The 18,026-nt window shown below is 44.8% G+C and overlaps 9 non-coding genes across 9 annotated transcripts; all 9 read left to right on the top strand.

Annotated features, from left to right (window-relative positions):
- The first annotated feature begins 182 nt into the window (after nt 1–182).
- Nucleotides 183–254, top strand: TRNAA-UGC (transfer RNA alanine (anticodon UGC)). The gene has a single exon. It is a non-coding gene; the product is annotated as a tRNA-Ala (tRNA).
- A 2,089-nt stretch (nt 255–2,343) lies between these two features.
- TRNAA-UGC (transfer RNA alanine (anticodon UGC)) lies at nt 2,344–2,415 on the top strand. Its single transcript has one exon. It is a non-coding gene; the product is annotated as a tRNA-Ala (tRNA).
- A 2,089-nt stretch (nt 2,416–4,504) lies between these two features.
- TRNAA-UGC (transfer RNA alanine (anticodon UGC)) lies at nt 4,505–4,576 on the top strand. The gene has a single exon. It is a non-coding gene; the product is annotated as a tRNA-Ala (tRNA).
- Nucleotides 4,577–6,665: 2,089 nt separating this feature from the next.
- Nucleotides 6,666–6,737, top strand: TRNAA-UGC (transfer RNA alanine (anticodon UGC)). Its single transcript has one exon. It is a non-coding gene; the product is annotated as a tRNA-Ala (tRNA).
- A 2,090-nt stretch (nt 6,738–8,827) lies between these two features.
- On the top strand, nt 8,828–8,899 carry TRNAA-UGC (transfer RNA alanine (anticodon UGC)). Its single transcript has one exon. It is a non-coding gene; the product is annotated as a tRNA-Ala (tRNA).
- A 2,089-nt stretch (nt 8,900–10,988) lies between these two features.
- Nucleotides 10,989–11,060, top strand: TRNAA-UGC (transfer RNA alanine (anticodon UGC)). Its single transcript has one exon. It is a non-coding gene; the product is annotated as a tRNA-Ala (tRNA).
- Nucleotides 11,061–13,149: 2,089 nt separating this feature from the next.
- Nucleotides 13,150–13,221, top strand: TRNAA-UGC (transfer RNA alanine (anticodon UGC)). The gene has a single exon. It is a non-coding gene; the product is annotated as a tRNA-Ala (tRNA).
- A 2,090-nt stretch (nt 13,222–15,311) lies between these two features.
- TRNAA-UGC (transfer RNA alanine (anticodon UGC)) lies at nt 15,312–15,383 on the top strand. Its single transcript has one exon. It is a non-coding gene; the product is annotated as a tRNA-Ala (tRNA).
- A 2,089-nt stretch (nt 15,384–17,472) lies between these two features.
- Nucleotides 17,473–17,544, top strand: TRNAA-UGC (transfer RNA alanine (anticodon UGC)). Its single transcript has one exon. It is a non-coding gene; the product is annotated as a tRNA-Ala (tRNA).
- Nucleotides 17,545–18,026: the final 482 nt, after the last annotated feature.

The following is an 18,026-nucleotide window of genomic DNA, read 5'->3' on the forward strand; positions in this document are numbered from 1 at the left end:
TCATTCCAGGGTGAGGCTTATTCCATAAAATGGTGCTATACAATCCAGATGTAAGTCATGGGGAATCCCACATCTGACACCTTATTTTCTAGTGCCATATGTGGTGAATTTGAGGTACATAGAATTCCAGATTTCCTTCGGTGAAGCAAGGTCAGCCCGCCCCACCCCCACCCCAGGACATGGGGGATGTAGCTCAGTGGTAGAGCGCATGCTTTGCATGTATGAGGCCCCGGGTTCGATCCCCGGCATCTCCAGCCTTTTGCCAGGCTCATCTTGCCTTTTGGCAGAACCCTAGGCTGTCACCATGGGTCAGGAAGTGAGATGACATGCAGCTGGGGCCAGACCACCGCCGACATTGCCCGGCTCTTGCCTTGGAAAAGCTTGTGAAATGGGGCTATCTCATTTTCGGTCTTTATATTTCTCCCCCAAGAAACCAAAGTGGTGGTTCATCTTGGCAATCTCGGTATAGAAAACGGTCACAGCTGTCTTGGCCATTGATGTGAATTCTTCCTCTAAACCAGAGACTCCTTACAGAAGGTTTAAGAAAAACTGAATGTCTTCTTTATCCCAATCACTTGCGATTGGTCCATGAATCTACCGATTTTGCTTTTCCCTTTCCATTCACAGAGGCATTAAACATGCATGTTCTTCATGCTCAGTGCGTAGTGATGCATGTAGTAATGCCTCCCCTAACTTTCTGGCCTCTCCTTGACGTTTCCATGCTGTCATACTTTGGTCACAAATGCTTCCAAAGGGCTGTGGACTACCTTTGCCCCATACCCTTTGATCACATTTCCTTTTGTGTAGAATTTCAATTTCTAGGTCCCCTTCTTTCCTTCAAGCCAGCCCAGCACATTAAGGTAGGTAAGCAATCCCCCTTTAAGTTGAAAAGATGTAGCTGAGAAAGCATTCTAGGAAGTGGCCATTTGGAGAGCTAGCCCTAGGTCGTATTCATGAGTTTTCTCATTCCACTGCAGCACCCGCACCCAACTGCGCCACAACCATTATTGAAAGACAGATGAATGCATCACGGAAAGCTTTGCTGTCTCCGCCTTCGATAGCTCAGTTGATAGAACGGCCGAGAGTAGTGCAAAAACAGTAACCCTTAATTCGCCGGTTCAAATCTGCCGCGGAGGACTTCGCCCTTTAGGTTTCCATGCCTTCTCTGTTATTAAGACATTATGTTCCCCTCTGATTAAGAAAAAAAAAAATTCCGAGCTCCAAGTAAATGCTGGGACAGAAGGGTAGATGTCTTCTGTTTTCTAATGAAATTGACCACATCCTCATTTCTGAGGGATGTGGGAAGAGAAGTAAGCAAGGACCTGCAGATCAGAATTCATTCCAAAGCCTTGACTAAATATATGAAGGCACTTGGAAGACTTCCAGTCTCATTGTACCAAAGTAGATGTTTTGTCAGCCGACCCAGCTACTACTTGCCTACAATGAGAGCGGTCATATTTATATATATGCGAGAGGGAATTTAGAAAGCCACCATCTCCCTAAAACTGAGCAAGATGCGAAGTGGAGTAATAGTTTACAGATTTGGAGAAAATCTGAGATGTTCGTCTTGCCAAAAGGAGCACAGAAATACCCTCTCTGAGGATCAAACTCAGGACTTTCAGATTATGAGACTGACGCACTGCCTACTGCACAGAAGGCCGCACAAACCCTCCCAGAAATACGTCTATACCCCTTGAAGAGGAAAGGAGGCAAAAACGCTTATCTTATCTTGGAATATAAATACGATACGATTGACTCGCTGGATTAAAATCATATGGAGTTATAATGGTCAGAAGATATTTCTTTCCAGTGATTAAACCCACACCCCCTACAATTAGCCATGCGAAAGAGTCAGGGAATACCTTTCACCTCTCTCAGAAAGAGCACATGAATTTTTCCCCCACGTAACTGAGAATTTAATGGACTAAAACTCAGAATTAAGGTGCCGTCCTTAGCAATAGATGCACCTGGATCTCAACTCTTTACGTGCTTATGTAACATAGCTGTGTGTCCTGCAGTAAGAGCAGGAGTACCTTAATTCGTCTCAGGACATTTGTAAGCAGCACTCAACCATATTCTTCTTTCATGTAACCTTAACCAGTTGCCTTGAATACTCTGGCATGTTTAGATCGCATCTAGCTGTTGTATGTGGGGAATTTATTCATTCCAGGGTGAGGCTTATTCCATAAAATGGTGCTATACAATCCAGATGTAAGTCATGGGGAATCCCACATCTGACACCTTATTTTCTAGTGCCATATGTGGTGAATTTGAGGTACATAGAATTCCAGATTTCCTTCGGTGAAGCAAGGTCAGCCCGCCCCACCCCCACCCCAGGACATGGGGGATGTAGCTCAGTGGTAGAGCGCATGCTTTGCATGTATGAGGCCCCGGGTTCGATCCCCGGCATCTCCAGCCTTTTGCCAGGCTCATCTTGCCTTTTGGCAGAACCCTAGGCTGTCACCATGGGTCAGGAAGTGAGATGACATGCAGCTGGGGCCAGACCACCGCCGACATTGCCCGGCTCTTGCCTTGGAAAAGCTTGTGAAATGGGGCTATCTCATTTTCGGTCTTTATATTTCTCCCCCAAGAAACCAAAGTGGTGGTTCATCTTGGCAATCTCGGTATAGAAAACGGTCACAGCTGTCTTGGCCATTGATGTGAATTCTTCCTCTAAACCAGAGACTCCTTACAGAAGGTTTAAGAAAAACTGAATGTCTTCTTTATCCCAATCACTTGCGATTGGTCCATGAATCTACCGATTTTGCTTTTCCCTTTCCATTCACAGAGGCATTAAACATGCATGTTCTTCATGCTCAGTGCGTAGTGATGCATGTAGTAATGCCTCCCCTAACTTTCTGGCCTCTCCTTGACGTTTCCATGCTGTCATACTTTGGTCACAAATGCTTCCAAAGGGCTGTGGACTACCTTTGCCCCATACCCTTTGATCACATTTCCTTTTGTGTAGAATTTCAATTTCTAGGTCCCCTTCTTTCCTTCAAGCCAGCCCAGCACATTAAGGTAGGTAAGCAATCCCCCTTTAAGTTGAAAAGATGTAGCTGAGAAAGCATTCTAGGAAGTGGCCATTTGGAGAGCTAGCCCTAGGTCGTATTCATGAGTTTTCTCATTCCACTGCAGCACCCGCACCCAACTGCGCCACAACCATTATTGAAAGACAGATGAATGCATCACGGAAAGCTTTGCTGTCTCCGCCTTCGATAGCTCAGTTGATAGAGCGGCCGAGAGTAGTGCAAAAACAGTAACCCTTAATTCGCCGGTTCAAATCTGCCGCGGAGGACTTCGCCCTTTAGGTTTCCATCGCCTTCTCTGTTATTAAGACATTATGTTCCCCTCTGATTAAGAAAAAAAAAATTCCGAGCTCCAAGTAAATGCTGGGACAGAAGGGTAGATGTCTTCTGTTTTCTAATGAAATTGACCACATCCTCATTTCTGAGGGATGTGGGAAGAGAAGTAAGCAAGGACCTGCAGATCAGAATTCATTCCAAAGCCTTGACTAAATATATGAAGGCACTTGGAAGACTTCCAGTCTCATTGTACCAAAGTAGATGTTTTGTCAGCCGACCCAGCTACTACTTGCCTACAATGAGAGCGGTCATATTTATATATATGCGAGAGGGAATTTAGAAAGCCACCATCTCCCTAAAACTGAGCAAGATGCGAAGTGGAGTAATAGTTTACAGATTTGGAGAAAATCTGAGATGTTCGTCTTGCCAAAAGGAGCACAGAAATACCCTCTCTGAGGATCAAACTCAGGACTTTCAGATTATGAGACTGACGCACTGCCTACTGCACAGAAGGCCGCACAAACCCTCCCAGAAATACGTCTATACCCCTTGAAGAGGAAAGGAGGCAAAAACGCTTATCTTATCTTGGAATATAAATACGATACGATTGACTCGCTGGATTAAAATCATATGGAGTTATAATGGTCAGAAGATATTTCTTTCCAGTGATTAAACCCACACCCCCTACAATTAGCCATGCGAAAGAGTCAGGGAATACCTTTCACCTCTCTCAGAAAGATCACATGAATTTTTCCCCCACGTAACTGAGAATTTAATGGACTAAAACTCAGAATTAAGGTGCCGTCCTTAGCAATAGATGCACCTGGATCTCAACTCTTTACGTGCTTATGTAACATAGCTGTGTGTCCTGCAGTAAGAGCAGGAGTACCTTAATTCGTCTCAGGACATTTGTAAGCAGCACTCAACCATATTCTTCTTTCATGTAACCTTAACCAGTTGCCTTGAATACTCTGGCATGTTTAGATCGCATCTAGCTGTTGTATGTGGGGAATTTATTCATTCCAGGGTGAGGCTTATTCCATAAAATGGTGCTATACAATCCAGATGTAAGTCATGGGGAATCCCACATCTGACACCTTATTTTCTAGTGCCATATGTGGTGAATTTGAGGTACATAGAATTCCAGATTTCCTTCGGTGAAGCAAGGTCAGCCCGCCCCACCCCCACCCCAGGACATGGGGGATGTAGCTCAGTGGTAGAGCGCATGCTTTGCATGTATGAGGCCCCGGGTTCGATCCCCGGCATCTCCAGCCTTTTGCCAGGCTCATCTTGCCTTTTGGCAGAACCCTAGGCTGTCACCATGGGTCAGGAAGTGAGATGACATGCAGCTGGGGCCAGACCACCGCCGACATTGCCCGGCTCTTGCCTTGGAAAAGCTTGTGAAATGGGGCTATCTCATTTTCGGTCTTTATATTTCTCCCCCAAGAAACCAAAGTGGTGGTTCATCTTGGCAATCTCGGTATAGAAAACGGTCACAGCTGTCTTGGCCATTGATGTGAATTCTTCCTCTAAACCAGAGACTCCTTACAGAAGGTTTAAGAAAAACTGAATGTCTTCTTTATCCCAATCACTTGCGATTGGTCCATGAATCTACCGATTTTGCTTTTCCCTTTCCATTCACAGAGGCATTAAACATGCATGTTCTTCATGCTCAGTGCGTAGTGATGCATGTAGTAATGCCTCCCCTAACTTTCTGGCCTCTCCTTGACGTTTCCATGCTGTCATACTTTGGTCACAAATGCTTCCAAAGGGCTGTGGACTACCTTTGCCCCATACCCTTTGATCACATTTCCTTTTGTGTAGAATTTCAATTTCTAGGTCCCCTTCTTTCCTTCAAGCCAGCCCAGCACATTAAGGTAGGTAAGCAATCCCCCTTTAAGTTGAAAAGATGTAGCTGAGAAAGCATTCTAGGAAGTGGCCATTTGGAGAGCTAGCCCTAGGTCGTATTCATGAGTTTTCTCATTCCACTGCAGCACCCGCACCCAACTGCGCCACAACCATTATTGAAAGACAGATGAATGCATCACGGAAAGCTTTGCTGTCTCCGCCTTCGATAGCTCAGTTGATAGAACGGCCGAGAGTAGTGCAAAAACAGTAACCCTTAATTCGCCGGTTCAAATCTGCCGCGGAGGACTTCGCCCTTTAGGTTTCCATGCCTTCTCTGTTATTAAGACATTATGTTCCCCTCTGATTAAGAAAAAAAAAAATTCCGAGCTCCAAGTAAATGCTGGGACAGAAGGGTAGATGTCTTCTGTTTTCTAATGAAATTGACCACATCCTCATTTCTGAGGGATGTGGGAAGAGAAGTAAGCAAGGACCTGCAGATCAGAATTCATTCCAAAGCCTTGACTAAATATATGAAGGCACTTGGAAGACTTCCAGTCTCATTGTACCAAAGTAGATGTTTTGTCAGCCGACCCAGCTACTACTTGCCTACAATGAGAGCGGTCATATTTATATATATGCGAGAGGGAATTTAGAAAGCCACCATCTCCCTAAAACTGAGCAAGATGCGAAGTGGAGTAATAGTTTACAGATTTGGAGAAAATCTGAGATGTTCGTCTTGCCAAAAGGAGCACAGAAATACCCTCTCTGAGGATCAAACTCAGGACTTTCAGATTATGAGACTGACGCACTGCCTACTGCACAGAAGGCCGCACAAACCCTCCCAGAAATACGTCTATACCCCTTGAAGAGGAAAGGAGGCAAAAACGCTTATCTTATCTTGGAATATAAATACGATACGATTGACTCGCTGGATTAAAATCATATGGAGTTATAATGGTCAGAAGATATTTCTTTCCAGTGATTAAACCCACACCCCCTACAATTAGCCATGCGAAAGAGTCAGGGAATACCTTTCACCTCTCTCAGAAAGATCACATGAATTTTTCCCCCACGTAACTGAGAATTTAATGGACTAAAACTCAGAATTAAGGTGCCGTCCTTAGCAATAGATGCACCTGGATCTCAACTCTTTACGTGCTTATGTAACATAGCTGTGTGTCCTGCAGTAAGAGCAGGAGTACCTTAATTCGTCTCAGGACATTTGTAAGCAGCACTCAACCATATTCTTCTTTCATGTAACCTTAACCAGTTGCCTTGAATACTCTGGCATGTTTAGATCGCATCTAGCTGTTGTATGTGGGGAATTTATTCATTCCAGGGTGAGGCTTATTCCATAAAATGGTGCTATACAATCCAGATGTAAGTCATGGGGAATCCCACATCTGACACCTTATTTTCTAGTGCCATATGTGGTGAATTTGAGGTACATAGAATTCCAGATTTCCTTCGGTGAAGCAAGGTCAGCCCGCCCCACCCCCACCCCAGGACATGGGGGATGTAGCTCAGTGGTAGAGCGCATGCTTTGCATGTATGAGGCCCCGGGTTCGATCCCCGGCATCTCCAGCCTTTTGCCAGGCTCATCTTGCCTTTTGGCAGAACCCTAGGCTGTCACCATGGGTCAGGAAGTGAGATGACATGCAGCTGGGGCCAGACCACCGCCGACATTGCCCGGCTCTTGCCTTGGAAAAGCTTGTGAAATGGGGCTATCTCATTTTCGGTCTTTATATTTCTCCCCCAAGAAACCAAAGTGGTGGTTCATCTTGGCAATCTCGGTATAGAAAACGGTCACAGCTGTCTTGGCCATTGATGTGAATTCTTCCTCTAAACCAGAGACTCCTTACAGAAGGTTTAAGAAAAACTGAATGTCTTCTTTATCCCAATCACTTGCGATTGGTCCATGAATCTACCGATTTTGCTTTTCCCTTTCCATTCACAGAGGCATTAAACATGCATGTTCTTCATGCTCAGTGCGTAGTGATGCATGTAGTAATGCCTCCCCTAACTTTCTGGCCTCTCCTTGACGTTTCCATGCTGTCATACTTTGGTCACAAATGCTTCCAAAGGGCTGTGGACTACCTTTGCCCCATACCCTTTGATCACATTTCCTTTTGTGTAGAATTTCAATTTCTAGGTCCCCTTCTTTCCTTCAAGCCAGCCCAGCACATTAAGGTAGGTAAGCAATCCCCCTTTAAGTTGAAAAGATGTAGCTGAGAAAGCATTCTAGGAAGTGGCCATTTGGAGAGCTAGCCCTAGGTCGTATTCATGAGTTTTCTCATTCCACTGCAGCACCCGCACCCAACTGCGCCACAACCATTATTGAAAGACAGATGAATGCATCACGGAAAGCTTTGCTGTCTCCGCCTTCGATAGCTCAGTTGATAGAGCGGCCGAGAGTAGTGCAAAAACAGTAACCCTTAATTCGCCGGTTCAAATCTGCCGCGGAGGACTTCGCCCTTTAGGTTTCCATCGCCTTCTCTGTTATTAAGACATTATGTTCCCCTCTGATTAAGAAAAAAAAAAATTCCGAGCTCCAAGTAAATGCTGGGACAGAAGGGTAGATGTCTTCTGTTTTCTAATGAAATTGACCACATCCTCATTTCTGAGGGATGTGGGAAGAGAAGTAAGCAAGGACCTGCAGATCAGAATTCATTCCAAAGCCTTGACTAAATATATGAAGGCACTTGGAAGACTTCCAGTCTCATTGTACCAAAGTAGATGTTTTGTCAGCCGACCCAGCTACTACTTGCCTACAATGAGAGCGGTCATATTTATATATATGCGAGAGGGAATTTAGAAAGCCACCATCTCCCTAAAACTGAGCAAGATGCGAAGTGGAGTAATAGTTTACAGATTTGGAGAAAATCTGAGATGTTCGTCTTGCCAAAAGGAGCACAGAAATACCCTCTCTGAGGATCAAACTCAGGACTTTCAGATTATGAGACTGACGCACTGCCTACTGCACAGAAGGCCGCACAAACCCTCCCAGAAATACGTCTATACCCCTTGAAGAGGAAAGGAGGCAAAAACGCTTATCTTATCTTGGAATATAAATACGATACGATTGACTCGCTGGATTAAAATCATATGGAGTTATAATGGTCAGAAGATATTTCTTTCCAGTGATTAAACCCACACCCCCTACAATTAGCCATGCGAAAGAGTCAGGGAATACCTTTCACCTCTCTCAGAAAGATCACATGAATTTTTCCCCCACGTAACTGAGAATTTAATGGACTAAAACTCAGAATTAAGGTGCCGTCCTTAGCAATAGATGCACCTGGATCTCAACTCTTTACGTGCTTATGTAACATAGCTGTGTGTCCTGCAGTAAGAGCAGGAGTACCTTAATTCGTCTCAGGACATTTGTAAGCAGCACTCAACCATATTCTTCTTTCATGTAACCTTAACCAGTTGCCTTGAATACTCTGGCATGTTTAGATCGCATCTAGCTGTTGTATGTGGGGAATTTATTCATTCCAGGGTGAGGCTTATTCCATAAAATGGTGCTATACAATCCAGATGTAAGTCATGGGGAATCCCACATCTGACACCTTATTTTCTAGTGCCATATGTGGTGAATTTGAGGTACATAGAATTCCAGATTTCCTTCGGTGAAGCAAGGTCAGCCCGCCCCACCCCCACCCCAGGACATGGGGGATGTAGCTCAGTGGTAGAGCGCATGCTTTGCATGTATGAGGCCCCGGGTTCGATCCCCGGCATCTCCAGCCTTTTGCCAGGCTCATCTTGCCTTTTGGCAGAACCCTAGGCTGTCACCATGGGTCAGGAAGTGAGATGACATGCAGCTGGGGCCAGACCACCGCCGACATTGCCCGGCTCTTGCCTTGGAAAAGCTTGTGAAATGGGGCTATCTCATTTTCGGTCTTTATATTTCTCCCCCAAGAAACCAAAGTGGTGGTTCATCTTGGCAATCTCGGTATAGAAAACGGTCACAGCTGTCTTGGCCATTGATGTGAATTCTTCCTCTAAACCAGAGACTCCTTACAGAAGGTTTAAGAAAAACTGAATGTCTTCTTTATCCCAATCACTTGCGATTGGTCCATGAATCTACCGATTTTGCTTTTCCCTTTCCATTCACAGAGGCATTAAACATGCATGTTCTTCATGCTCAGTGCGTAGTGATGCATGTAGTAATGCCTCCCCTAACTTTCTGGCCTCTCCTTGACGTTTCCATGCTGTCATACTTTGGTCACAAATGCTTCCAAAGGGCTGTGGACTACCTTTGCCCCATACCCTTTGATCACATTTCCTTTTGTGTAGAATTTCAATTTCTAGGTCCCCTTCTTTCCTTCAAGCCAGCCCAGCACATTAAGGTAGGTAAGCAATCCCCCTTTAAGTTGAAAAGATGTAGCTGAGAAAGCATTCTAGGAAGTGGCCATTTGGAGAGCTAGCCCTAGGTCGTATTCATGAGTTTTCTCATTCCACTGCAGCACCCGCACCCAACTGCGCCACAACCATTATTGAAAGACAGATGAATGCATCACGGAAAGCTTTGCTGTCTCCGCCTTCGATAGCTCAGTTGATAGAACGGCCGAGAGTAGTGCAAAAACAGTAACCCTTAATTCGCCGGTTCAAATCTGCCGCGGAGGACTTCGCCCTTTAGGTTTCCATGCCTTCTCTGTTATTAAGACATTATGTTCCCCTCTGATTAAGAAAAAAAAAAATTCCGAGCTCCAAGTAAATGCTGGGACAGAAGGGTAGATGTCTTCTGTTTTCTAATGAAATTGACCACATCCTCATTTCTGAGGGATGTGGGAAGAGAAGTAAGCAAGGACCTGCAGATCAGAATTCATTCCAAAGCCTTGACTAAATATATGAAGGCACTTGGAAGACTTCCAGTCTCATTGTACCAAAGTAGATGTTTTGTCAGCCGACCCAGCTACTACTTGCCTACAATGAGAGCGGTCATATTTATATATATGCGAGAGGGAATTTAGAAAGCCACCATCTCCCTAAAACTGAGCAAGATGCGAAGTGGAGTAATAGTTTACAGATTTGGAGAAAATCTGAGATGTTCGTCTTGCCAAAAGGAGCACAGAAATACCCTCTCTGAGGATCAAACTCAGGACTTTCAGATTATGAGACTGACGCACTGCCTACTGCACAGAAGGCCGCACAAACCCTCCCAGAAATACGTCTATACCCCTTGAAGAGGAAAGGAGGCAAAAACGCTTATCTTATCTTGGAATATAAATACGATACGATTGACTCGCTGGATTAAAATCATATGGAGTTATAATGGTCAGAAGATATTTCTTTCCAGTGATTAAACCCACACCCCCTACAATTAGCCATGCGAAAGAGTCAGGGAATACCTTTCACCTCTCTCAGAAAGATCACATGAATTTTTCCCCCACGTAACTGAGAATTTAATGGACTAAAACTCAGAATTAAGGTGCCGTCCTTAGCAATAGATGCACCTGGATCTCAACTCTTTACGTGCTTATGTAACATAGCTGTGTGTCCTGCAGTAAGAGCAGGAGTACCTTAATTCGTCTCAGGACATTTGTAAGCAGCACTCAACCATATTCTTCTTTCATGTAACCTTAACCAGTTGCCTTGAATACTCTGGCATGTTTAGATCGCATCTAGCTGTTGTATGTGGGGAATTTATTCATTCCAGGGTGAGGCTTATTCCATAAAATGGTGCTATACAATCCAGATGTAAGTCATGGGGAATCCCACATCTGACACCTTATTTTCTAGTGCCATATGTGGTGAATTTGAGGTACATAGAATTCCAGATTTCCTTCGGTGAAGCAAGGTCAGCCCGCCCCACCCCCACCCCAGGACATGGGGGATGTAGCTCAGTGGTAGAGCGCATGCTTTGCATGTATGAGGCCCCGGGTTCGATCCCCGGCATCTCCAGCCTTTTGCCAGGCTCATCTTGCCTTTTGGCAGAACCCTAGGCTGTCACCATGGGTCAGGAAGTGAGATGACATGCAGCTGGGGCCAGACCACCGCCGACATTGCCCGGCTCTTGCCTTGGAAAAGCTTGTGAAATGGGGCTATCTCATTTTCGGTCTTTATATTTCTCCCCCAAGAAACCAAAGTGGTGGTTCATCTTGGCAATCTCGGTATAGAAAACGGTCACAGCTGTCTTGGCCATTGATGTGAATTCTTCCTCTAAACCAGAGACTCCTTACAGAAGGTTTAAGAAAAACTGAATGTCTTCTTTATCCCAATCACTTGCGATTGGTCCATGAATCTACCGATTTTGCTTTTCCCTTTCCATTCACAGAGGCATTAAACATGCATGTTCTTCATGCTCAGTGCGTAGTGATGCATGTAGTAATGCCTCCCCTAACTTTCTGGCCTCTCCTTGACGTTTCCATGCTGTCATACTTTGGTCACAAATGCTTCCAAAGGGCTGTGGACTACCTTTGCCCCATACCCTTTGATCACATTTCCTTTTGTGTAGAATTTCAATTTCTAGGTCCCCTTCTTTCCTTCAAGCCAGCCCAGCACATTAAGGTAGGTAAGCAATCCCCCTTTAAGTTGAAAAGATGTAGCTGAGAAAGCATTCTAGGAAGTGGCCATTTGGAGAGCTAGCCCTAGGTCGTATTCATGAGTTTTCTCATTCCACTGCAGCACCCGCACCCAACTGCGCCACAACCATTATTGAAAGACAGATGAATGCATCACGGAAAGCTTTGCTGTCTCCGCCTTCGATAGCTCAGTTGATAGAGCGGCCGAGAGTAGTGCAAAAACAGTAACCCTTAATTCGCCGGTTCAAATCTGCCGCGGAGGACTTCGCCCTTTAGGTTTCCATCGCCTTCTCTGTTATTAAGACATTATGTTCCCCTCTGATTAAGAAAAAAAAAATTCCGAGCTCCAAGTAAATGCTGGGACAGAAGGGTAGATGTCTTCTGTTTTCTAATGAAATTGACCACATCCTCATTTCTGAGGGATGTGGGAAGAGAAGTAAGCAAGGACCTGCAGATCAGAATTCATTCCAAAGCCTTGACTAAATATATGAAGGCACTTGGAAGACTTCCAGTCTCATTGTACCAAAGTAGATGTTTTGTCAGCCGACCCAGCTACTACTTGCCTACAATGAGAGCGGTCATATTTATATATATGCGAGAGGGAATTTAGAAAGCCACCATCTCCCTAAAACTGAGCAAGATGCGAAGTGGAGTAATAGTTTACAGATTTGGAGAAAATCTGAGATGTTCGTCTTGCCAAAAGGAGCACAGAAATACCCTCTCTGAGGATCAAACTCAGGACTTTCAGATTATGAGACTGACGCACTGCCTACTGCACAGAAGGCCGCACAAACCCTCCCAGAAATACGTCTATACCCCTTGAAGAGGAAAGGAGGCAAAAACGCTTATCTTATCTTGGAATATAAATACGATACGATTGACTCGCTGGATTAAAATCATATGGAGTTATAATGGTCAGAAGATATTTCTTTCCAGTGATTAAACCCACACCCCCTACAATTAGCCATGCGAAAGAGTCAGGGAATACCTTTCACCTCTCTCAGAAAGATCACATGAATTTTTCCCCCACGTAACTGAGAATTTAATGGACTAAAACTCAGAATTAAGGTGCCGTCCTTAGCAATAGATGCACCTGGATCTCAACTCTTTACGTGCTTATGTAACATAGCTGTGTGTCCTGCAGTAAGAGCAGGAGTACCTTAATTCGTCTCAGGACATTTGTAAGCAGCACTCAACCATATTCTTCTTTCATGTAACCTTAACCAGTTGCCTTGAATACTCTGGCATGTTTAGATCGCATCTAGCTGTTGTATGTGGGGAATTTATTCATTCCAGGGTGAGGCTTATTCCATAAAATGGTGCTATACAATCCAGATGTAAGTCATGGGGAATCCCACATCTGACACCTTATTTTCTAGTGCCATATGTGGTGAATTTGAGGTACATAGAATTCCAGATTTCCTTCGGTGAAGCAAGGTCAGCCCGCCCCACCCCCACCCCAGGACATGGGGGATGTAGCTCAGTGGTAGAGCGCATGCTTTGCATGTATGAGGCCCCGGGTTCGATCCCCGGCATCTCCAGCCTTTTGCCAGGCTCATCTTGCCTTTTGGCAGAACCCTAGGCTGTCACCATGGGTCAGGAAGTGAGATGACATGCAGCTGGGGCCAGACCACCGCCGACATTGCCCGGCTCTTGCCTTGGAAAAGCTTGTGAAATGGGGCTATCTCATTTTCGGTCTTTATATTTCTCCCCCAAGAAACCAAAGTGGTGGTTCATCTTGGCAATCTCGGTATAGAAAACGGTCACAGCTGTCTTGGCCATTGATGTGAATTCTTCCTCTAAACCAGAGACTCCTTACAGAAGGTTTAAGAAAAACTGAATGTCTTCTTTATCCCAATCACTTGCGATTGGTCCATGAATCTACCGATTTTGCTTTTCCCTTTCCATTCACAGAGGCATTAAACATGCATGTTCTTCATGCTCAGTGCGTAGTGATGCATGTAGTAATGCCTCCCCTAACTTTCTGGCCTCTCCTTGACGTTTCCATGCTGTCATACTTTGGTCACAAATGCTTCCAAAGGGCTGTGGACTACCTTTGCCCCATACCCTTTGATCACATTTCCTTTTGTGTAGAATTTCAATTTCTAGGTCCCCTTCTTTCCTTCAAGCCAGCCCAGCACATTAAGGTAGGTAAGCAATCCCCCTTTAAGTTGAAAAGATGTAGCTGAGAAAGCATTCTAGGAAGTGGCCATTTGGAGAGCTAGCCCTAGGTCGTATTCATGAGTTTTCTCATTCCACTGCAGCACCCGCACCCAACTGCGCCACAACCATTATTGAAAGACAGATGAATGCATCACGGAAAGCTTTGCTGTCTCCGCCTTCGATAGCTCAGTTGATAGAGCGGCCGAGAGTAGTGCAAAAACAGTAACCCTTAATTCGCCGGTTCAAATCTGCCGCGGAGGACTTCGCCCTTTAGGTTTCCATCGCCTTCTCTGTTATTAAGACATTATGTTCCCCTCTGATTAAGAAAAAAAAAAATTCCGAGCTCCAAGTAAATGCTGGGACAGAAGGGTAGATGTCTTCTGTTTTCTAATGAAATTGACCACATCCTCATTTCTGAGGGATGTGGGAAGAGAAGTAAGCAAGGACCTGCAGATCAGAATTCATTCCAAAGCCTTGACTAAATATATGAAGGCACTTGGAAGACTTCCAGTCTCATTGTACCAAAGTAGATGTTTTGTCAGCCGACCCAGCTACTACTTGCCTACAATGAGAGCGGTCATATTTATATATATGCGAGAGGGAATTTAGAAAGCCACCATCTCCCTAAAACTGAGCAAGATGCGAAGTGGAGTAATAGTTTACAGATTTGGAGAAAATCTGAGATGTTCGTCTTGCCAAAAGGAGCACAGAAATACCCTCTCTGAGGATCAAACTCAGGACTTTCAGATTATGAGACTGACGCACTGCCTACTGCACAGAAGGCCGCACAAACCCTCCCAGAAATACGTCTATACCCCTTGAAGAGGAAAGGAGGCAAAAACGCTTATCTTATCTTGGAATATAAATACGATACGATTGACTCGCTGGATTAAAATCATATGGAGTTATAATGGTCAGAAGATATTTCTTTCCAGTGATTAAACCCACACCCCCTACAATTAGCCATGCGAAAGAGTCAGGGAATACCTTTCACCTCTCTCAGAAAGATCACATGAATTTTTCCCCCACGTAACTGAGAATTTAATGGACTAAAACTCAGAATTAAGGTGCCGTCCTTAGCAATAGATGCACCTGGATCTCAACTCTTTACGTGCTTATGTAACATAGCTGTGTGTCCTGCAGTAAGAGCAGGAGTACCTTAATTCGTCTCAGGACATTTGTAAGCAGCACTCAACCATATTCTTCTTTCATGTAACCTTAACCAGTTGCCTTGAATACTCTGGCATGTTTAGATCGCATCTAGCTGTTGTATGTGGGGAATTTATTCATTCCAGGGTGAGGCTTATTCCATAAAATGGTGCTATACAATCCAGATGTAAGTCATGGGGAATCCCACATCTGACACCTTATTTTCTAGTGCCATATGTGGTGAATTTGAGGTACATAGAATTCCAGATTTCCTTCGGTGAAGCAAGGTCAGCCCGCCCCACCCCCACCCCAGGACATGGGGGATGTAGCTCAGTGGTAGAGCGCATGCTTTGCATGTATGAGGCCCCGGGTTCGATCCCCGGCATCTCCAGCCTTTTGCCAGGCTCATCTTGCCTTTTGGCAGAACCCTAGGCTGTCACCATGGGTCAGGAAGTGAGATGACATGCAGCTGGGGCCAGACCACCGCCGACATTGCCCGGCTCTTGCCTTGGAAAAGCTTGTGAAATGGGGCTATCTCATTTTCGGTCTTTATATTTCTCCCCCAAGAAACCAAAGTGGTGGTTCATCTTGGCAATCTCGGTATAGAAAACGGTCACAGCTGTCTTGGCCATTGATGTGAATTCTTCCTCTAAACCAGAGACTCCTTACAGAAGGTTTAAGAAAAACTGAATGTCTTCTTTATCCCAATCACTTGCGATTGGTCCATGAATCTACCGATTTTGCTTTTCCCTTTCCATTCACAGAGGCATTAAACATGCATGTTCTTCATGCTCAGTGCGTAGTGATGCATGTAGTAATGCCTCCCCTAACTTTCTGGCCTCTCCTTGACGTTTCCATGCTGTCATACTTTGGTCACAAATGCTTCCAAAGGGCTGTGGACTACCTTTGCCCCATACCCTTTGATCACATTTCCTTTTGTGTAGAATTTCAATTTCTAGGTCCCCTTCTTTCCTTCAAGCCAGCCCAGCACATTAAGGTAGGTAAGCAATCCCCCTTTAAGTTGAAAAGATGTAGCTGAGAAAGCATTCTAGGAAGTGGCCATTTGGAGAGCTAGCCCTAGGTCGTATTCATGAGTTTTCTCATTCCACTGCAGCACCCGCACCCAACTGCGCCACAACCATTATTGAAAGACAGATGAATGCATCACGGAAAGCTTTGCTGTCTCCGCCTTCGATAGCTCAGTTGATAGAACGGCCGAGAGTAGTGCAAAAACAGTAACCCTTAATTCGCCGGTTCAAATCTGCCGCGGAGGACTTCGCCCTTTAGGTTTCCATGCCTTCTCTGTTATTAAGACATTATGTTCCCCTCTGATTAAGAAAAAAAAAAATTCCGAGCTCCAAGTAAATGCTGGGACAGAAGGGTAGATGTCTTCTGTTTTCTAATGAAATTGACCACATCCTCATTTCTGAGGGATGTGGGAAGAGAAGTAAGCAAGGACCTGCAGATCAGAATTCATTCCAAAGCCTTGACTAAATATATGAAGGCACTTGGAAGACTTCCAGTCTCATTGTACCAAAGTAGATGTTTTGTCAGCCGACCCAGCTACTACTTGCCTACAATGAGAGCGGTCATATTTATATATATGCGAGAGGGAATTTAGAAAGCCACCATCTCCCTAAAACTGAGCAAGATGCGAAGTGGAGTAATAGTTTACAGATTTGGAGAAAATCTGAGATGTTCGTCTTGCCAAAAGGAGCACAGAAATACCCTCTCTGAGGATCAAACTCAGGACTTTCAGATTATGAGACTGACGCACTGCCTACTGCACAGAAGGCCGCACAAACCCTCCCAGAAATACGTCTATACCCCTTGAAGAGGAAAGGAGGCAAAAACGCTTATCTTATCTTGGAATATAAATACGATACGATTGACTCGCTGGATTAAAATCATATGGAGTTATAATGGTCAGAAGATATTTCTTTCCAGTGATTAAACCCACACCCCCTACAATTAGCCATGCGAAAGAGTCAGGGAATACCTTTCACCTCTCTCAGAAAGATCACATGAATTTTTCCCCCACGTAACTGAGAATTTAATGGACTAAAACTCAGAATTAAGGTGCCGTCCTTAGCAATAGATGCACCTGGATCTCAACTCTTTACGTGCTTATGTAACATAGCTGTGTGTCCTGCAGTAAGAGCAGGAGTACCTTAATTCGTCTCAGGACATTTGTAAGCAGCACTCAACCATATTCTTCTTTCATGTAACCTTAACCAGTTGCCTTGAATACTCTGGCATGTTTAGATCGCATCTAGCTGTTGTATGTGGGGAATTTATTCATTCCAGGGTGAGGCTTATTCCATAAAATGGTGCTATACAATCCAGATGTAAGTCATGGGGAATCCCACATCTGACACCTTATTTTCTAGTGCCATATGTGGTGAATTTGAGGTACATAGAATTCCAGATTTCCTTCGGTGAAGCAAGGTCAGCCCGCCCCACCCCCACCCCAGGACATGGGGGATGTAGCTCAGTGGTAGAGCGCATGCTTTGCATGTATGAGGCCCCGGGTTCGATCCCCGGCATCTCCAGCCTTTTGCCAGGCTCATCTTGCCTTTTGGCAGAACCCTAGGCTGTCACCATGGGTCAGGAAGTGAGATGACATGCAGCTGGGGCCAGACCACCGCCGACATTGCCCGGCTCTTGCCTTGGAAAAGCTTGTGAAATGGGGCTATCTCATTTTCGGTCTTTATATTTCTCCCCCAAGAAACCAAAGTGGTGGTTCATCTTGGCAATCTCGGTATAGAAAACGGTCACAGCTGTCTTGGCCATTGATGTGAATTCTTCCTCTAAACCAGAGACTCCTTACAGAAGGTTTAAGAAAAACTGAATGTCTTCTTTATCCCAATCACTTGCGATTGGTCCATGAATCTACCGATTTTGCTTTTCCCTTTCCATTCACAGAGGCATTAAACATGCATGTTCTTCATGCTCAGTGCGTAGTGATGCATGTAGTAATGCCTCCCCTAACTTTCTGGCCTCTCCTTGACGTTTCCATGCTGTCATACTTTGG

This window comes from Pleurodeles waltl, chromosome 4_2, assembly GCF_031143425.1.
Source record: "Pleurodeles waltl isolate 20211129_DDA chromosome 4_2, aPleWal1.hap1.20221129, whole genome shotgun sequence".
Lineage (NCBI taxonomy): Eukaryota > Metazoa > Chordata > Amphibia > Caudata > Salamandridae > Pleurodeles > Pleurodeles waltl.